Genomic DNA, 19,548 nt, shown 5'->3' with positions numbered 1-19,548 from the left:
GGACAGGGAGAGCCATTTTCCTCAGATGGTGATGGTGAGCATGAGGGGGCATAGCTTTAAATTGAGGGGAGATAGATATAGGACAGATGATCAGAGGTAGTTTCTTTACTCAGAGAGTAGTAACAGTGTGGAACACACTGCCTGCACCAATAGTAGACATGCCAATTTTAAGGGTATTTAAATGGATATTGGATAAATATGTGGATGAAAATGGAATAATGTAGAATAGATAGGCTTCAGATTCGATCCGCAGATCCGCATAATATCAAGGGCCAAAAAGCTTATACGATGCTATAATGTTGTATGTTTATATTGAGTCTCTGTGGCTTTTCTCCTTGAGACCCTGGTGCTGAGGCCAGCCATCACTGCTGGAGGAGGAACTAGTCTAAGAGACTTCCAAAGTGATGTAAGGAGATGTCTGTGTTATCTACAGGGACTTTCTGAAGAAGAGGTGGAAACCTGTGGTGAGAGGGTGTTGCTGGAGCCCTGCTGCCCGAAACGTCGCTTTTCTTGCTCCTCGGATTCTGCGTGACCTGCTGTGCTTTTCCAGCAACACACTCTCAACTCTGATCTCTAGACCTCACTATCCCCACATTCTGTGGTGACATCCACGTAAATTAGGGCTAAATATATGTCTGAACCTGACCAACAATCTTTGTTCAATAAGCCTTAAAACATGATCCTTATGCAAGGCATCGGCCGGTGTTGGAAGTTCCAATGTGTTTGTTTGATTGTGCAGCCTCACCTCACATCCCCCAAGGAGTTAGACTGAACTATCGAGTATTTCCCATCTCCTGGTGATATTGACCATGCATCAAATTCCTCCAGGACCTCTCTCCTCTCTGTCTTGTTATCCTCTCCATCGCAGATAACCCCTCTTCAAAAAAGTTCTGTGTTCCTTCGGTTTGAGATTCATACCCGCTCTGAGACTGGAAATGAGTCACTGTCGATGACCAGCTGCTTGGAGACAAAGCTGAGACATTCACTAAGTCATTCTCCTTATCCCTCTCTCCTCCTCTTGCCCACAGTGCAGAACCCTGCCCTCTTGACGCAAGCAGTTGGTCGTCTTTCTATAACATCTGCTTTCATGACAACCCTTCAGCCGAATTGCCCATGCTCTCCCATATTCACAATTCATCTCGTCCTATTTGTCTGCATTTGGTCCATATCCCTCCAGATCTATCCCATCCACGGACCTGTCCAAACGTTTCTTAAATGATAAAATTTTATTCACGTCTGTCACTTCCTCTGGCAGCCTGTTTCAGACTCCCCCCGCTATGTGTGAAAAATGTGCCCTTGTAGACCCTGTTGTATTCTCCCTTCTCACCTTTAACTGATGCTCTCTGGTTTTTGACTCACCTACCATGAGGAAAAGCTGTTAGCTATCTACCTTAACTATGATTTTATAGACCTCTATAAAGTCGCCCCTCGGTCTCCTCTGCTCTCGGGCAAAATGTCCCAGCCTTTCCAGCCTCTCCTTGTAACATGAACCTTCCATGGATCAGGTAACATCCTGCTGAATTGTATCTGCATTCTTTCTAATTTAATAAAGTCCTTTGTGTAACAGGGCGATCAGAACTGCATGCAGTACTCCAAATGTGGCCTCACCAATGTCTTGTACAGCTGCAACAAGACGTCCCTGATTCGCGTGCTCAGGGCAAGAAGTCCTGCCTACTATATTCAACTGAACACTTCTTCGATCCCCTGTGCTCAGCGCTAGACATCCCCGAGCCCGTGCTCAGCGCAAGATGTCCCCGAATCTGCATGTTTTTGTCCTCTCTCCACTTCCATGCTGAGGCTGAGACGTCCCTGAGTCCTGTGCTCAATGCTAGATATCCTTAACTTTCCCCAGCTCAGTGTAAGGCGGTCCGTGACCCCTGTACTCAGACCAAGACATCACCAATCTTCGTACTCAGAGCAAGATGTTCCTGACATGTGCTCAGAGCAAGATGTTCTGACCCCAGTACTTAGCTCAAGATATCCCTGGCCCCTGTGGTCAGACCAAAACATCCCCGACTCCTGTGTTCACAGCAAGACACCTCGACCCCTGTACTCAGTGCAAGATGTCCCCGAATCTGCATGTTTTTGTCCTCTCTCACATGGTTCATACTTTGTCTCTCTTCCTTTTTTAAAAAATTGTTGTTGTTCTGATCTTTTTTTTCAAAACTTCCGAAAAAATGCAACAGTTTACGAAACACTGATCCAAATATTGGAGGACATCAGCTCCAACACTGAAAATACACTTTTTTAAAAAAAAGGAGCAGCTCTTAGTCACAACTTTTCCTGTCCTCCATCTTGGATTCCCCAGAATCCTCACACATGTATGCGTCTGTTTATAAGCATGTATGTGTCTGAGTACAGGTGTATGGGGTTGTGTGTGTCCATGTGTGCATGCCTTTTGTTCCATCACGGAGGTGATCTCCACTGTTACTTAAATGAAACACATGGAAAAGCTCACCCCACCTCATAATCTGTTAAACTATGAGTGGCATAGAACTCCCAAATTCCCTATATTGAAGAAAATAATCAATTCATTTTCTAACTCTCAAAGTAAGCATTAAACAACAACTACTAACAACACCAAACCCCCCTTTCTCTTAACTGCTTGCAATCTGCCTCCAATTCGATATCAATATGCAGTTCCAATAAGGCACTTACTAAAATAACATCAACTTAATTTCAAAACCACACAGTTGCGATCTTGTCGTGTCTTCACTCTTTTGGCTGCTGATTTCCCTGCATTATCACCTTTTTATTGTGAGTATGTTTGATCAAGAGTGTCTTTTTAATTTCTTTGAGAGCAAGATGTTAGATGGGCAATTAGTTCTCCATGAGTTTCTCTCTTGACAGCAGCTGCTCTCTGATCAATTTCCAAATTTCTGCATTTTATACCCCCAACATCAGATTCTTTCATTGGTTTGATGTCAGCAAAACAATAAATTCAGACTTGATTGGGTTTTAGCATCCTGGGATTGCTTAAGTTCAAACAGGAACCAAAACTCAGGTATCCATTTCACATCCTGATGTTATATCTTTTCAATTTTCCAGTAAACTCTGGGACTGCTAGCTAGTCATACACACAAGTGCTTGTAAGCTCTCAATTCAGAACAGCATTCTGTCTCTCTTAAAGGTACAGTACATACCTTCAACTTCATAACACTGTCTCACGGTTTCTCTGTCTTTGTCTGAGTGCCACACTGATGGAGAAAAGGAGAGGATGCAAGATGGGGTCCAACAGAGGCAGCCCCTGCACCCACCCGCCTGTGAATTGGAGCGTCCTCTCAGCCCATTCCCACACCCACTTTCTCCGCTGATGGTCAGCCCCATTAGGGTGAAGCACTGAGGCTGACCACACACATTCCCAGTGCCCTTCCCCCATCCCTGGGATGGTGTAATCTCTGGAGTTACACAACGCCAACCTCCAACCTGGGAAAGGGAGGGTGGAGGAAGAGAATGGTCAGTGCAGAAATGGAGGGAACATTCATTGTCAGCAAACCTCTCTCTCCTGTTCCCGAGGGCCCTCTTTGTGATTGGGATGTTCTAGTCTCCGTGAGACAGGGTTTAGACCATGGGATGGGGTGAGGTTGGATAAAGCTGCTGGGAATGCCCAGATCACGGATAAACTCTGATCCTTTCTATGATAACAGGGGACAATTCCTGAAGGAAACCTCCCAATGCCTCCCACCCCATCACCAGCTGATTTTCATCTCCCTCCCTCCCTTAGGACACACTCTGGTCAGTGAAAGTGACTGCCTATTTGCAAGGGGGTCTCTATCTATCTCCAGGCGATTGCTCGACTGTCTGAGGGAGTGGGTATCCCTCCAACCCATTGGCAGAGATTGCCACAGCTCGAAACTGAGCCGGCACTCTTCATAAAATCATCCGATTAATGCTCACAAAGACCGTGACAGCAAAAATGAAAACATTTCTTGCCAAGCGTGACCCAACAAAGCTTCATGGAGACCACAAAAGACGGCAGAGCACCATATGACCGGGCGGTGAACCCTCACGGCCCCCTGACCAGGTGATGAACCCGCACAGCCCCCTGACCGGGCAGTGAACCCTCTGGGCCCCCTGACCGGGTGGTGAACCCGCACAGCCCCCTGACCGGGCAGTGAACCCTCAGGGCCCCCTGACCAGGTGGTGAACCCGCACAGCCCCCTGACCGGGCAGTGAACCCTCAGGGCCCCCTGACCAGGTGGTGAACCCGCACAGCCCCCTGACCAGGTGGTGAACCCGCACAGCCCCCTGACCGGGCGGTGAACCCTCACAGCCCCAGGGGTGAACCCCCATGACCCTGTGACCGGGCGGAGAACCCCCATGACCCCGTGACCGGGTGGTGAACCCCCGTGACCGGGCAGAGAATCCTGTGACCGGGCAGAGAACCCCCATGACCCCGTGACCGGGCAGAGAACCCCCATGACCCCGTGACCGGGCGGTGAACCATGTTAATTTTTTATAAATTTACAGTAGTGAGTAGACTGTTTTTTATTGATTATGTGTTTTTATTGAGATCTGTCTCTTGATTAAACTTTAAAAATATAAACCGTAGGCATGAAGTTAGGCTGGAGCAGTGGTTTTAAAGCAACAAGACTGTGTTACTTCCTGGGTCTGTCGATTGTTAAGGTGTAAAGATGACATTTAGTCGGGTGATGTGCTCTTCCTGTCGGATATGGGGGATTAGGGATAGTTTCCATGTTACTGACGATTATGTCAGCGGGAGGTATGTCTCCAAAGTTTGGGAGAAGATTTGTAGCTTGGGTGTTCGTTGTTGTGGTTCTGTTCGCCGAGCTGGGAGTTTTTGTTGCAAACATTTCAGCCCCTTTCTAGGTGACGTCCTCAGTGCTTGGGAGCCTCCTGTGGTGGAGGGATGATTTTCTGACTGGAGACCTGTGACCAGTGGAGTGCCACAGGGATTGGTGCTGGGTCCACTACACTTCAGCATTTTTGTAAGTGATTTGGATGTGAACATAGGAATTATGATTAGAAGACACCAAAATTGGTGGTGTAGTAGAAGGTGAATAAGGTTACCTCAGAGTATCATGGGAGCTTGATCAGGTAGACCAATGGGCCAAGGAGTGGCAGATGGAGTTTAATTCTAATAAATGTGAGGTGCTGTATTATGGAAAGGCAAATCAGGGCAGCATTTATACACTAAATGGTAAGGTCCTGGGGAGTATTGCTGAACAAAGAGACCTTGGAGTGCAGGCTCATAGTTTCTTGAAAGTGGAGTCTCAGGGAAACAGGGTAGTGAAAAGGTATTTGGTATGTTTTGCATTATTGATCAGTGCATTGAGTATAGGAGTTGGGAGGCCATGTTGCAACTGAACAGGTTAGACCACTATTGGAGCACTGCATTCAATTCTGGTCTCCCCGCTTTAGGAAGGATGTTGTGAAACTTTAAAGGTTCAGAAAAGCTTCAAAAGGATGTTGCCTGGATTGGATTGTTTGGACTGCAGGGAGGGGCTGACTAGGCTGGGGCTATTTTTCCTGGAGCATCGGAGGCTGAGGGGTAACCTTATACAGGTTTATAAAATCATGAGGGGCATGGATATGGTAAATAGCCAAGGGCTTTTCCTGAGGGTAGCAGAGTCCAAAACTAGAGGGCATAGGTTTAAAGAGGGAAAATATTTAAACAGGATCAAAGGGGCAACTTTTTCATACAAACAGTGGTGCATATATGAAATGAGCTCACAGAGGAAACCATTGCAAGAGGCTGGTACAATTACAACATTTAAAAAGCATCTGACTAGGTAAATGAATCGGAAGGGTTTGGAGGGATATGGGCCAAATGTTGTCGAATGGGACTAGATTAATTTAGGGAATATGTGTAGATTAATTTAGGGAACAAGTTGGACCAAAGCGTCTGTTTTCATGTCATTTGGCTCTATGAGAAAAGGGATTTAGTAATAGAATTCTGAGAGCTCATTAAAAGCTGAGTGGGCCACGAGGAATCAGTGGAGTTAGTGTATCTGATTTTGAAGAAGGCATTTGACAAGGTACTGCACAAAAGGCTGCTGCATAAGATAACTGTGTTATGGTTAATGTATTAGCATGCATAGAGGATTGGTTAACTAACAGAAATCAAAGAGTGGGAATAAACGGATGCTTTTCTGGTTGGCGATCAGTAACTGATGGTGTGCCTCAGGGATCAGTACTGGGACCTCAATTGTTTACAGTTTACATAGATGATGTGGAGTTGGGGACCACATGTAGCGTGTTGAATTTTGCAGATGACACTAACGTGAGTGGTGGAGCAAAGTGAGCACAGGACACTGAAAGTGTGCAGAGGGATACACATAGGCTAAGTGAGTGGCGAGGTCTGACAGATGGAATACAATGTTGATAAATGTGAGGTCATCCATTTTGATATGAATAACCACAAAGTAAGTGATTTAAATGGTGAAAAATTGCAGCATGCTGGGTGTCCTTGTGCATGAAACACAAAAATGTGGTTTGCAGGTGCAACAGATAATTAAGAAGGAAAATGAAATATTGTCTTTCATTGCAAGAGGATGGAGTTTAAAAGTAGGGAGGTTATGTAGCAACTGTATAGGGTGCTAGTGAGACCACAGCTGGATTATTATGTACAGTTTTGGTCTCCTTACTTGGGAAAGGATGTACTGGCACTGGAGGGGATGCAGAAGAGATTCGTGAGGTTGATTTTGGAATTGACTGTTGACTCGTGGGGAGAAATTGAGTAACTGGGACTATACTCATTGGAATTTAGAAGAATGAGGAACATGTAATATTATGAAGGGAGTAGATATGTTAGAAGCAGGAGGTTATTTCCGCTGACTGGTGAAACTAGAACTAGGGGGCATAGCCTCAAAATTAAGTGCAGCAAATTTAGGACTGAGTTGAGGAGGAACTCCTTCACCCCAAAGGTTAAGAATGAATGCAATTCCCTGTCCAGAGAATCAGTTAAGGCTATCTTGTTAAGGCAAAATAGATTTTTGCACAGTAATAGAATTAATAGCTATGGTGGAGGGCAGATAAGTGGAGCTGTGTTCATGAAAAGATCAGCCATGATCTTATTGAATGGTGGAGAAGGTTCAGTGGGTTGAATGGGCCAACACTGCTCCTAATTCTGATGTTCTTATCACAGGCTCCTGGTGGAAAGCAGAGGCCTGACCTACAGAGTTCTGAACTGGGGAAGAGCACAGTGCTTATTTCCTCCCCCTTTCAATCAAGATTTCACCCAATCAGTATTGACATTATACAATGTTGGTGGCATTGAGATTTTACTGAGAGGACTTGACAGATTTTACTTCAGGCAATTTAAATATTTTTAATCATCCTGTTGAGATGTGTTCTGACACACTCCTGGAGCAGGGAAGAATCCAACAGAGGGAGGCAGCATCACCAGCTCTCAAAGCACTCCGGACCACTTCTTGAAGGGACCCAGGTTTCTAACTGGCTGTTCCCGGGTGGGTCAGGGTGGAACGACCTGCCAGCCAGTGAGCGTTTTGCATGACTTCACTTGCTGGTTACCCGACTTGCTTCATCCTCTTTGGTCAGTGAGGTCTTTGTCATCAGACTTCAAGATTGTGGTCTCCAAAAAGCGGTCAGAGAGAGATGAGAACACCTAGAACACAGAAAAGCTGGAGGAAAAATCTTCAGTTAGAAGCGACTGGCTCTCATCACAGCCAGGAGCACTAGAGAAATTGTCACAGCAAATACCAGTTCACACACTGTCTATAAATATTCCTCTCATTTCAATCTCTCACAAACAATGTGAGGTATCTATAAGGTCTCCTTCGGACCTATATAGAGTCAATCAGATGTATTGAGAGTGTAGTGCTGGAAAAGCACAGCAGGTCAGGCAGCATCCGAGGAGCAGGAAAAGTGACGTTTCGGACAAAAGCCCTTCATCAGGATGAGCCAAAGGGCTTTTGCCCGAAATGTTGATTTTCCTGTATCTCAGATGCTGCCTGACCTGCTGAGCTTTTCCAGCGCCACACTCTCAATTCTAATCTCCAGCATATGCAGTCCTCCCTTTTACCTACTCAATTGGCAAACAAACAGCTATCGGGTCTATAGTATCTCAGTAGGATATCTGTGCAGTCTGGAAGGTCTTTATAGCATCTAAATGGACTATAGAGTCCTCTAGAGGGTGTATAAGGAGTTTATAATCAATTGATCTGTTTCTAAAAAGTTTATATCAGCTCTATAATTCTCTAAATGATGTTCACATAGTATATAGTGTATCTAAAGGGTGTACACAGTCTCTACAGACAATATACAGGATCTACAGTGTCTTTATAGGTTCCATCTATCCAAGGTCGTTAGGTTCTCTGTAGGGTGCATTGGATCACTATAGGATTTATATGGATCTTCTAAGGTCTCTATTGTGTCTGTATCGGATGTCCATGAGGTTTACAGGGTGTCTGTTAGGCTAAAGAGTGTACATTGGATCTATCAGGGTGTCAAAGGTGGGTACACAAGGTCGATAGAGTCCTGACAGAGTGTACATGCGGCCATCGGGTGTACATAGTGTCTATAGGGTCTCGGTCAGAACTGGGAGAAAGTGAGGACTGCAGATGCTGGAGATCAGAGCTGAAAATGTGTTGCTGGAAAAGCGCAGCTGGTCAGGTAGCATCCAAAGAGCAGGAGAATCGACGATTCGAGCATGAGCCCTTCCTGAAAAGAGTTCATGCCTGAAACGTCAATTCTCCTGCTCTTTGGATGCTGCCTGACCTGCTGCTCTTTTCCAGCAACACATTTTCAGCTCTGTCAGAACTAGACATTGGGATTTAGAACTGGCTCAAAAGTAGAAGACAGAGGGTGGTGGTGGAGTGGTGTTTCTCAGACTGGAGGCCTGTGACCAGTGGACTGCCACAAGGATTGGTGCTGGGTCCTCTACATAAATGATTTGGATGCAAGCATAAAAGGTAGAGTTAGTAAGTTTGCAAATAACACCAAAATTGGAGGTGTAGTGAAGGGGGTTACCTCAGATTACAACAGGATCTGGACCAGATGGGCTGAGAAGTGGCAGATGGAGTTTAATTCAGATAAATGTGAGGTGCTGCTTTTTGGGAAAGCAAATCTTAGCAGGACTTATACACTTAATGGTAAGGTCGTAGGGAGTGTTGCTGAACAAAGAGACCTTGGAGTGCAGGTTCATAGCTCCTTGAAAGTGGAGTCGCAGGAAGATAGGATAGTGAAGAAGGTGTTTGGTATGCTTTCCTTTATTGGTCAGATTATTGACTACAGGGGTTGGGAGGTCATGTTGCGGGTGTACAGGACATTGGTTAGGCCACTTTTGGAATATTGCGTGCAATTCTGGTCTCCTTCATATCAGAAAGATGTTGTGAAACTTGAAAGGGTTCAGAAAAGATTTACAAGGATGTTGCCAGGGTTGGAGGATCTGAGCTAAACGGAGATGCTGAACAGGCTGGGGCTGTTTTTCCTGGAGCTTCAGAGACTGAGGGGTGACTTTATAGAGGTTTACAAAATTATGAAGGGTATGGATAGGGTTAATAGACAAACTCTTTTCCCTGTGTTGGGGAGTCCAGAACTAGAGGGCATAGGTTTAGGGTGAGAGGGGGAAGATATAGAAGAGACCTAAGGGCAACTTTTTCACGCAGAGGGTGGTACGTGTATGGTACGTGTACGAGGGTGGAGGCTGGTACAATTGCAACATTTAAGAGGCATTTGGATGGGTATATGAATAGGAAGGGTTTGGAGGATATGGACCGGGTGCTGGCATGTGGGACTAGATTGGGTTGGGATATCTGGTCGGCATGGACAGGTTGAACCGAAGGGTCTGTTTCCATGCTGTACATCTCTATGACTCTATAACTACACCTTTTCTTTCAGGCGGGAATGGAAGGCCACCAAACTTATGTGGGAATGAGTGAATGCTCCTCTACCATCCCCTGGGTCGAACCGACACGGAACTTAACAGACCAAGGGGATTTTGTATTTGATTGGTCCACCATCCCCAGCAAAACCTCAGACCACCTCTGGAATAATCCTGCTCCCTGGCTGTGGGGGGTGGGGGGGCACTGACAGCTTACAACGGTACATACTTTGTTTGCAGGTTGAAAGCCTACCCTGGCTTCCCTCAGATTGGGAGGGGTCGTGCTACACGGGGTGGTGTACTTCGTATTCCAGTTTTGGGCAACCTGCCCTCATTCCCGAGATCCAGATGGTCTCTCGCCAGGTTCCTCACTTGGTGGGAATATTCTCCCCTCCCCACCCCCCCCACCCCCACCCAACAGGACTCTATTTGCACTCCCAAGAAATTCGCCAGCTCAGGACTGTATGGAAAAGGTTTGTTAATGATACAGCTAGTGCCCCGACTGAAATTAACACAGAGTTACTTGCAGTTAGAACTGTGACCCTCCAGAATGTTTTGGCACTGGACTTCCTGTTAGCCGAGGAGGGTGGTACTGAGCTATTGTTAGGGCAGAATGTTGCACCTCCATCCCTGACAAGTTCACGAACATCACTGACCTCTCCAAACACATCACACAGGAAATCGAGACTTCATGAAGATTCATGAAGACAAGTCACTACAAGTTGAATAGGAGAAAGTGAGGACTGCAGATGCTGGAGATCAGAGCTAAAAATGTGCTGCTGGAAAAGCGCAGCAGGTCAGGCAGCATCCAAGGAGCAGGAGAATCAACGTTTCGGGCATGAGCCCTTCTTCAGGAATCCGGTGCTACGAGCTAGTGAGAGTAGGAAAAGGAGGATCCAGCAGATGAATGCGTGGCTGAAGAGCTGGTATATGGGAGAATTTTTGGATCATTGGAATCTCTGTTGGGGTTAAAGTGAGTTGTATAAGAGGAGGACTTGCTCCTGAATTGGAAGGGGACTAATATACTGGCGAGGAGATTTGCGAAAGCTGCTCAGGTTGATTTGAGTAAGGTGGGGCCCAAGGAGGTAGAGAGGAAAGAGATCATTCTGAGACGGGTACAGCTGAGAAAAGAAGCGAGTCCAACAGTCAGGGCAGGCAGGGACAAGCTAGGGCTAATACATTAAACTGCATTTATTTCAATGCAAGGGGCCGAACAGGAAAGGTAGATGACCTCAGGGCATGGTTAGGAACATGGGACTGGGATATCATAGCAATTACAGAAACATGGCTCAGGGATGGGCAGGATTGGCAGCTTAATGTTCCAGGATACAAATGCTACAGGAAGGACAGAAAGGAAGACAAGAGAGGAGGGTGAGTGATGTTTTTGATAAGCGATAGCATTACAGCTGTGCTGGGGGAGGATGTTCCCAGAAATACATCCAGGGAAGTTATTTGGGTGGAACTGAGAAATAAGAAAGGGATGATCATCTTATTGGAATTGTGTTATAGATCTCCTAATAGTTAGCGGGAATTGAGAAAAAATGTGTAAGGAGATCCCGGTTATCTGTAAGAATATGGTTGGGGATTTTAACTTTCCAAACATAGACTGGGAATATCATAGTGTTAAGGGTTTAAGTGGAGAGGAATTTGTTTAGTGTGTACAAGAAAATTTTCTGATTAAGTATATGGATGTACCTTCTAGAGAAGGTGCAAAACTTGACTAACTCAAGGTCATAGAGATGTACAGCAGGGAAACAGACCCTTCAATCCAATTCGTCCGTGCCGACTAGATAACCCAACCCAATCTAGTCCCATCTGCCAGCACCCAGCCCATATCCCTTCAAACCCTTCCTATTCATATACCCATCCAGATGCCTTTTAAATGTTGCAATTGTACCAGCCTCGACCACTTCCTCTGGCAGTTCATTCCATACACATATCACCCTCTGCGTGAAAAAGTTGCCCCTTAGGTCTCTTTTACATCTTCCCCCTCTCACCTTAAAACTATGCCCTCTAGTTCTGGATTCCCCCATCCCAGAGAAAAAGACCTTGTCTATTTAACCTATCCATGCCCGTCCTGATTACATAAACCTCTATAAGGTCACCTCAGCCTCCAACACTCCAGGGAATACAGCCCTAGCCTGTTCAACCGCTCCCTGTAGCTCAAATCCTCCAACCCTGTCAACATCCTTGTAAATCTTTTCTGAACCCTGTCAACATCCTTCTGACAGGAAGGAAGCCAGAATTGCATGCAATATTCCAAAAGTGGCCTAACCAATGACCTATACAGCCACAGCATGACCTCCCAACTCCTGTCCTCAATACTCTGACCAATAAGAGAAAGCATACCAAATGCCTTCTTCACTATCCTATCGACCTTAAAATCTACTTTCGAGGAGCAATGAACCTTCCATCCAAGGTCTCTTTATTCAGCAATGCTCCCTAGGACCTTACCATTAAGTGTGTAAGTTCTGCTAAGATTTACGTTTCCAAAATGCAACACCTCGTATTTATTGATGTTAAACTCCATCTGCCACTCCTCAGCCCATTGGCCCATCTGATCAAGATCCCGTTGTAATCTGAGGTAACCTTCTTTGCTGTCCACTACACCTCCAATTTTAGTGTCATCTGCAAACTTACTAAGTATACTTCTTATGCTGCCATCCAAATCATTTATATAAATAATGAAAAGTAGTGGACCCAGCACTAATCCTTTTGGCACACCACTAATCACAGATCTCCAGTGTGAAAAACGATCCTCCCCCACCACCCTCTGTCTTCTACCTTTGAGCCAGTTCTATATCCAAATGGCTAGTTCTCCCTGTATTCCATGTGATCTAATCTTGCTAACCAGTCTACCATGAGGAACCTTGTTGAACACCTTCTGGACGTCCTCATCAATCCTCTTTGTTACATCAAAAATTCAGTTAAGGTAATGAAACACAATTTCCCACGCACAAAGCTATGTTGACTATCCCTAATCAGTCCTTGCCTTTCCAAGTCCATGTACATCCTGGCCTCAGGATTCCCTCCAACAACCTGCCCACCACTGAGGTCAGGCTCACTGATCTATAATTCCCTGGCTTGTCCTTACCACCCTTCTTAAATAGTGGCACCACATAAGACAATCTCCGACATCTCACCTGTGAGTATCAATGATACAAATATCTCAGTAAGAGGCCCAGAAATCACTTCCCTAGCTTCCCACAGAATTCTAGGGTACACCTGATCTGGTCCTGGGGATTTATCCACTTTTATGTATTTCAAGACATCCAACACTTCCTCCTCTGTAAAATGGACATTTTTCGAGATGTCACTGTCTATTTCCCTACATTCTATACCTTCCCTGTCCTTTTCCACAGTAAATACTAATGCAAAATACTTGTTTAGTATCTCCACATCTCCTGTGGCTCCACACAAAGGCTGCCTTGCTGATCTTTGGGGAGTCCTATTCTCTCCCTAGTTACCCTTTTGTCTTTAATAAATTTTTGAAAACCCTTTGGATTCTCCTTGACTCTACCTGCCAAAGCTATCTCATGTCCCCTTTTTACCCTCCCGATTTCCCTCTTAAGTATACTCCTACTGCCTTTATACTCTTCTAAGGATTCACTCGATCTATCCTGTCTGGACCTGACATATGCTTCCTTCTTTTTCTTAACCGAACCCTCAATTTCTTTAGTCATTCAGCATTCCCTATACCTACCAGCCACCCTGACAGGGATATACTATCTCTGGACTCTCGTTAACTCATTTCTGAAAGCTTCCCATTGTCCAGCCATCCCTTTACTTGTGAACATTTGCCCCCAATCAACATTTGAAAGTTCTTGCTTAATACGAAGGGCTTATGTTTGAAACATTGATTCTCCTGCTCCTCGGATGCTGCCTGAATTGCTGTGCTTTTCCAGCACCACACGCTTGACAACATAAACAGAGTTTTACTCAGCATCTAACACTTTGCCTGGGAGAGTTTGATGGTAACATTGTAGAGAGAGCTTTAATCTCTTATTAACCCCATCCTCTCCCTGTCCTGGGAATGTTTGATGGGGACAGTCTAGATGTAGCTTTCCTCTGCATTAGCAGGGACACTGATGTGGATACAGTTTGGGGGGGAGAGAGGAGTGGGGGAGGCTGGGAGTGGCTTCTCAGTGGAAAGCAGCAGCAGCCAATGTAATGACACCATGACCGGCTCTGTTGTACAGCAGGGAGGGTCGGTGTGTAGGTGAGCTGTATTGGTAACAGACTGTATAATCAGGCCCAGACAGGCATTTCCGAGCTGTAAGCAGGGCTCCTGACTGATGTGCTGCCTTCCTGTTGCCAAGGTCAAGGATGTCTCTGAGCAGGAACAGGATATTCTGAAGGTGGAGGGTGAGCAGCCAGAGGTTGCAGTCTATGTTGGTACTGACACCATCGGCAGAAAGAGAGATCAGGTTCTGTAAAGGGTGTTCAGGAAAGTAGGTAGGAAGTTGAAAAGCAGGATCTCTGGTGTTGTAATTTGGGACTACTTCCTGTGCCATATGCCATTGAGATGAGGAATAGTACAGTTACATTAGTGTCTAAGGAGCTGATAATAGAGGGAGCGCTTCAGGTACATGGATCTTTGGAATGTCTCCCTGGGCTGGTGGGCCCTGTACAAGAAGGAAAGGTTACACCTAAGCTGGAGGGACACCAATATACTGACAGGGAGGGTTTCCAGTGTCACTCAGGAGAGTTTAAACTGATGTGGCAGGGGGTCAGGAATGAGAGCAGTAGGTCAGTGAATGAAATGACTCTGGATGAGGCAGAGATTTTAAGGCCAATAAGGTTCAGTGGAAGAACAGACATGGAGAGCAACTGAATATATCAGGATTGCTGGTCTGAGCTGTATTTGTTTGAATGTCAAGAGGATGGCAGGTAAAGCAAATGAGTTTAGAGTTTGGAATAACATATGAAACTATGATGCTGTAGCTACGACAGAGACTTGGTTGCAAGAGGGACAACACTGGCGTCTTACCATTCCAAGATTTTGATGATTTCAAGTGAGATCATGATATTAACAGAAGGGGAGTTGTGTTCCTGATAATGGAGAATATCAGAACTTTACTGAGGAAAGACCCTTGGAAGGCTCACCCACAAAGCCATATGGTTCGAGCTCAGGGAGGGAAGGACACAGTCATGTTGACTTCATTCTACTCCAGGCCTGTCAGCAGCCAGGAGGTGACTGAGGAAAGGATATGTAGACAGATGATGTAAAATGTAAGAAAAAGACTGTTGTTCTGGTGCGTGATTTTAACTTCCCCATCAGGGGCTGAGTGAAGGGCTGAGGCGTGGCAGATTGGTCAGGTATGTTCAGGATGGACAATGCGTGAAACAACACGTAAATAGTTTATTGAGGGAAGAGACGACAGTTTGCCTGGTATTGGGGAATGAACCTGACCGGATTATTGAAGTTTCAGTGGGGAAAACCTCGAGAACAGTGACTATAATTCAGTACGTTTTAAGTCACTGATGGATAAGGATAAGAGCGCTCCTTGGGTGAAAGTACAACATTGTGAGAAAGGTAACAACTACAGCATTAGGCAGGAACTGGAGAACGGAGACTGGGGGCACTGGTTGGGTGTAACTTCACATCTGCATACAGAAGTCTCTTTAATCCCGTTGATTAGAGTTCATGACCAGTATGATTCTGTGACAATGAAGGATAAGGGTGACGAGGATGACAAGAGAAATTCAGAGTTTATTCAAAAGCGAAAGATTTAGGAGATAGAAGACCAACAGAACCCTTGAAGAATACAAATTCCCAGGAAAAAAACTCAAACAAGAAAATAGGACGGGTTAAAGTGACCATGAAATGTCTCTGCCAAACAATATTTAGGAAAGCCCATTTATAAGGAGCAAAAGAGTAGCTCAGGAAAAGATAGGTTCCCCTCAAGGACAGACGGTTGTTTATGTGTGGAGCCAGAGGAAGTGGGTCAGATCCTTAATGAACATGTTGCATTTGTATTCACAAAGGAGAAGGATATGATGGATGGTGACTCAGGGAGGGCTTTCTGATATTCAGGGCCATGGTAGGTGAGGATGGGAGGGTGGGAGGGCTGTTGTTATTGTTGAGGGGGGAGGGTTGGTGGAGGGGAAGATGGGGCTGAGAGCTGAAGTGTCAGAGTTAGATCAGACACAGCTGAGAGACCTGTAACCCAGAGAGGAATGGAGCCAATAGAGGGATATGGACCATATCGAGGGAAAATATTTCTGGTTGAGAAAGGTTATCATGTGTTGGTGCAGGCCTATTCCTGTGCTTTTTCCCAGGACGGAATATATGTGAGGAACACAGTCTCAGATTAAAATCATTCTCTCAAAGACATGATCCAAGAATCCCTGTATGATCCAACCTGATTTGGTATTTGTTGGCGATGCCTATTCGCAGTCCCACTGGCATACTTCCTATATCACACTTCCAGGACTTCAATGTATATCCATGATCAGTCACATTATCTGGACACCCTCGTTCATTGGGAATATATAAAGTCAGATCATTCTGTTCCACCACCAGTAATTGAGGGGAAGCTGGGGCTACCTTTCAGATTTAATTGTCAGGGTGTGACTGTGAAACCAGGAGTAAGGATTGTAGATTGCAACATAGAAAGATGAGAAAAAAATGGTGTTTGGTCTCGAAACTGTCCCAGTGAGCCTGGGATATTCAGCTTCTTGTTTTCATGTTTCTTTGATTCTCTCTTTATAACAAAATGGAATCTCAATCCATTCTCACTTGTTGATATCAGTGTGGGGTGGCTGGTGTATCTGGCCCCCACAATACACCATGGGGGGCTTCTGTGAACCTACCGAGATGGTGTTCAATCGAGCCGGCCTGAGAAGGCTCATTCCATCATGACAAGAGCGAGATTGCCTACTGTCCACTGAACTGGATGAGTGCAGCTACAACATTCAAGAAGCTTAACCCCAACCATGACAAAGCAACTAGCAACCTATTCTCCACAAACATTCACCAACTCACCACCAACATACAGCTACATACACATTATCTACAAGACAGGGCAGCATGGTGGCTCAGTGGTTAGCACTGCTGCCACGCAGCGCCGGGGACACGAGTTGAATTCCTGCCTCGAGCAACTATCTGTGTGGAGTTTGCACTTTCTCCCCGTGTTTACGTGAGTTTTCTCCGGGTGCTCCAGTTTCCTCCCACAGTCCAAAGATGTGCAGGTTAAGTGAATTGGCCATGCTAAATTGCCTGTAGTGGTAAGTGCATTAGTCAGGGGTAAATGTAGGGGAATGGGTCTGTGTGCGTTGCCCTTCGGAGGGTCGGTGTGGATAGTTGGGCCGAAGGGCCTGTTTCCACACTGTAGGAAATCGAATCTAAAAAAAAGACAACAACAAAAACGTGCTCTTTCTAAACCCAAGAACTTTTCTGACTAGGGCAGCTGCTACATTCAGTCCTAAAATCCCTACAGTGAGGAAAGAGTCCATTCAATTATTGAATACGCACTGATCTTCTGAAGAGCATCCCACCCAGATACAGCTTCATACCCTATCCCTGTAACCCTGCATTTACAATTGTTAATCCACCTAACCTATACATCCCCTGACCCAATGGGCTATTGAGCATGGCCATTCCACCTAACCTCCACATCTTTGGACTGTGGGAAGAAACACATGCAGACAAGGGGAGAATGTGCAAACTGCACAAAGCCAGTCACTCAAGGGTGGAATTAGCATTGTGAGGAACAATGCTGATCAGTGGGTCATTTCTAAATTTGCAAACATTAAAAAACTATGACTTGTAAATTCTATCAAAAATTATTAACCATCCAATAAGAAGCAATCTACCCACCGTTCCATGACAGTCGATGGTCTCCCCATCACTGAATCCTCCACTAACAACATCCTGGGGGTTACTATTGAGCAGATACTCAACTGGACTCACCTGGACAGTGACTCCAAGTGCAGTCAGAGGTGAGGAATACTGCAGCAAGTGACTCACCTCCTGACTCCCCAAAGCCTATTACTTCAATGTCACTGTCTAGTCCTGGGCGATTGGGATGGGGATTTTCTTTAATGCTCTGGCTTCAGTCTAAGACAGGAAAAGCAAAAAAAAAGGCATTTACTTTTTTTCTTAAATCAAACAGGGTATAGGCACCCTCCAGGCTGGGTGAGTTTTTGTTAATCATGTCTATTTGTCTTCAGACAGTGGCACTGAGCGTCCTGCATAGGTTGATCCAAGATGCCAGTCGGTCGGGAATTCTAAGGTTTCAACCCAACATCACAGAAGGGTGATATATTTCCATGAGAGGGTGGTCAGTGGTCAGTGGTCCTACATGGTGTCAAGCCTCTGGAGTGCTGTTGGAGTCAGGAATGGGACTGAATATTGTACAACCATCTGAAAACTTCTGACCTTGTGATAATGGTGTGGTTCATTGATGGAGCAGTTGAAGATGTTTAGTCCTGGGACATTCCGCTGGGGAATTCCTGCAGAGATATCCTCAAGCAGAGATGATAGATATCCAACAACTACAGATAGATTCCTTAGTGTCACATCTGACTCAATCGAGCCGAGAGTTCTCCCCAATTCCCATTGATTCCAGGTTTGCTCGGGCTACTGCATGTCTCCGCTGGTCAAATGCAGCCTTAATGTCAAGGACTGTCAATCACACCTCATTTCTGGAACACAGTTAATTTGTTTGTCAGAGAATGGTCCAATTTCAAATAAAGCTCATACGCAGACTATGTGAAATTGACATGCTAGTTTATTTCACCATACAATGGGAAGAGGTTAAAGATTGCTCATATACAGAATGGTTGCTCTGCACAGATGAATCATAGCCTCTTCACCCAGGGACAGGCATATGCAGTTTATAAAGGGTTACAAGAGATTGATCGTTGATTGTAAGATCTAATTACAGTTCCAATTACAGTTGATAGGTTAATGCTATTGAAAGAGGGCAAATAATACGTTGGGTCTGACAGTCCAGAGCAGCTAAACAATGGTACCAGGAGGTTAACTCATCTAAGAATATTGAATAAATAATTGGTAGCACCCTGTCCATCAAGGCTTATAGGGTTGTGGTAATCCATATTGAGTAATTTGGTGACACTTTGTCTGTGGGGTGTAATATGGTGGCTGGGGCTCCGATGGAGAGAGAACCTCAGGCATTCTAGAGTTCAGTGTCATTGTGAGTGAGAGAATCCCATCAGCGGGTTGTTTCGATAACATAACGTGTAATTGCTTGTTCACAGTCAGTTCCTAGGTATAGCTATTTTGAGGTATCAATGGCATTGTGGGTAGGCTCTCTTTTAGCTAGGGGCAACATGGCTTCAGTTAACAAAATTGGTCTGTAAGCAAAATTGGTTTCCTCTTCCCCCATATTGTCCCTATTGGAGCCAAGAGTTTGGTAGGTGTCTGTAATGCATTGCCAGATGAGATGGTAGGATACACAGTCATAGAGTCATAGAGATGTACAGCATGGAAACAGACCCTTCAGTCCAACCCTGATATCCCAACCCAATCTAGTCCCACCTGCCAGCACCCAGCCCATATCCCTCCAAACCCTATCCATCCAAATGCCTCTTAAATGTTGCAATTGTACCAGCCTTCACCACTTCCTCTGGCAGCTCATTCCATACCCGTACCACACTGTGTGTGAAAAAGTTGCCTGTTAGGTCTCTTTTACATCTGGCACTTAGGCAGGGACATGATCAGGCAGGGAATCAAGGATACAGAACTCCGTGTGGAATGAATACATGGGTATCAGTGA

Source organism: Hemiscyllium ocellatum, chromosome 38 (assembly GCF_020745735.1).
Source record: "Hemiscyllium ocellatum isolate sHemOce1 chromosome 38, sHemOce1.pat.X.cur, whole genome shotgun sequence".
Taxonomy (NCBI): Eukaryota; Metazoa; Chordata; class Chondrichthyes; order Orectolobiformes; family Hemiscylliidae; genus Hemiscyllium; species Hemiscyllium ocellatum.
The sequence above is the reverse complement of the archived record's forward strand: the minus strand, read 5'-3'. Positions refer to the sequence as shown.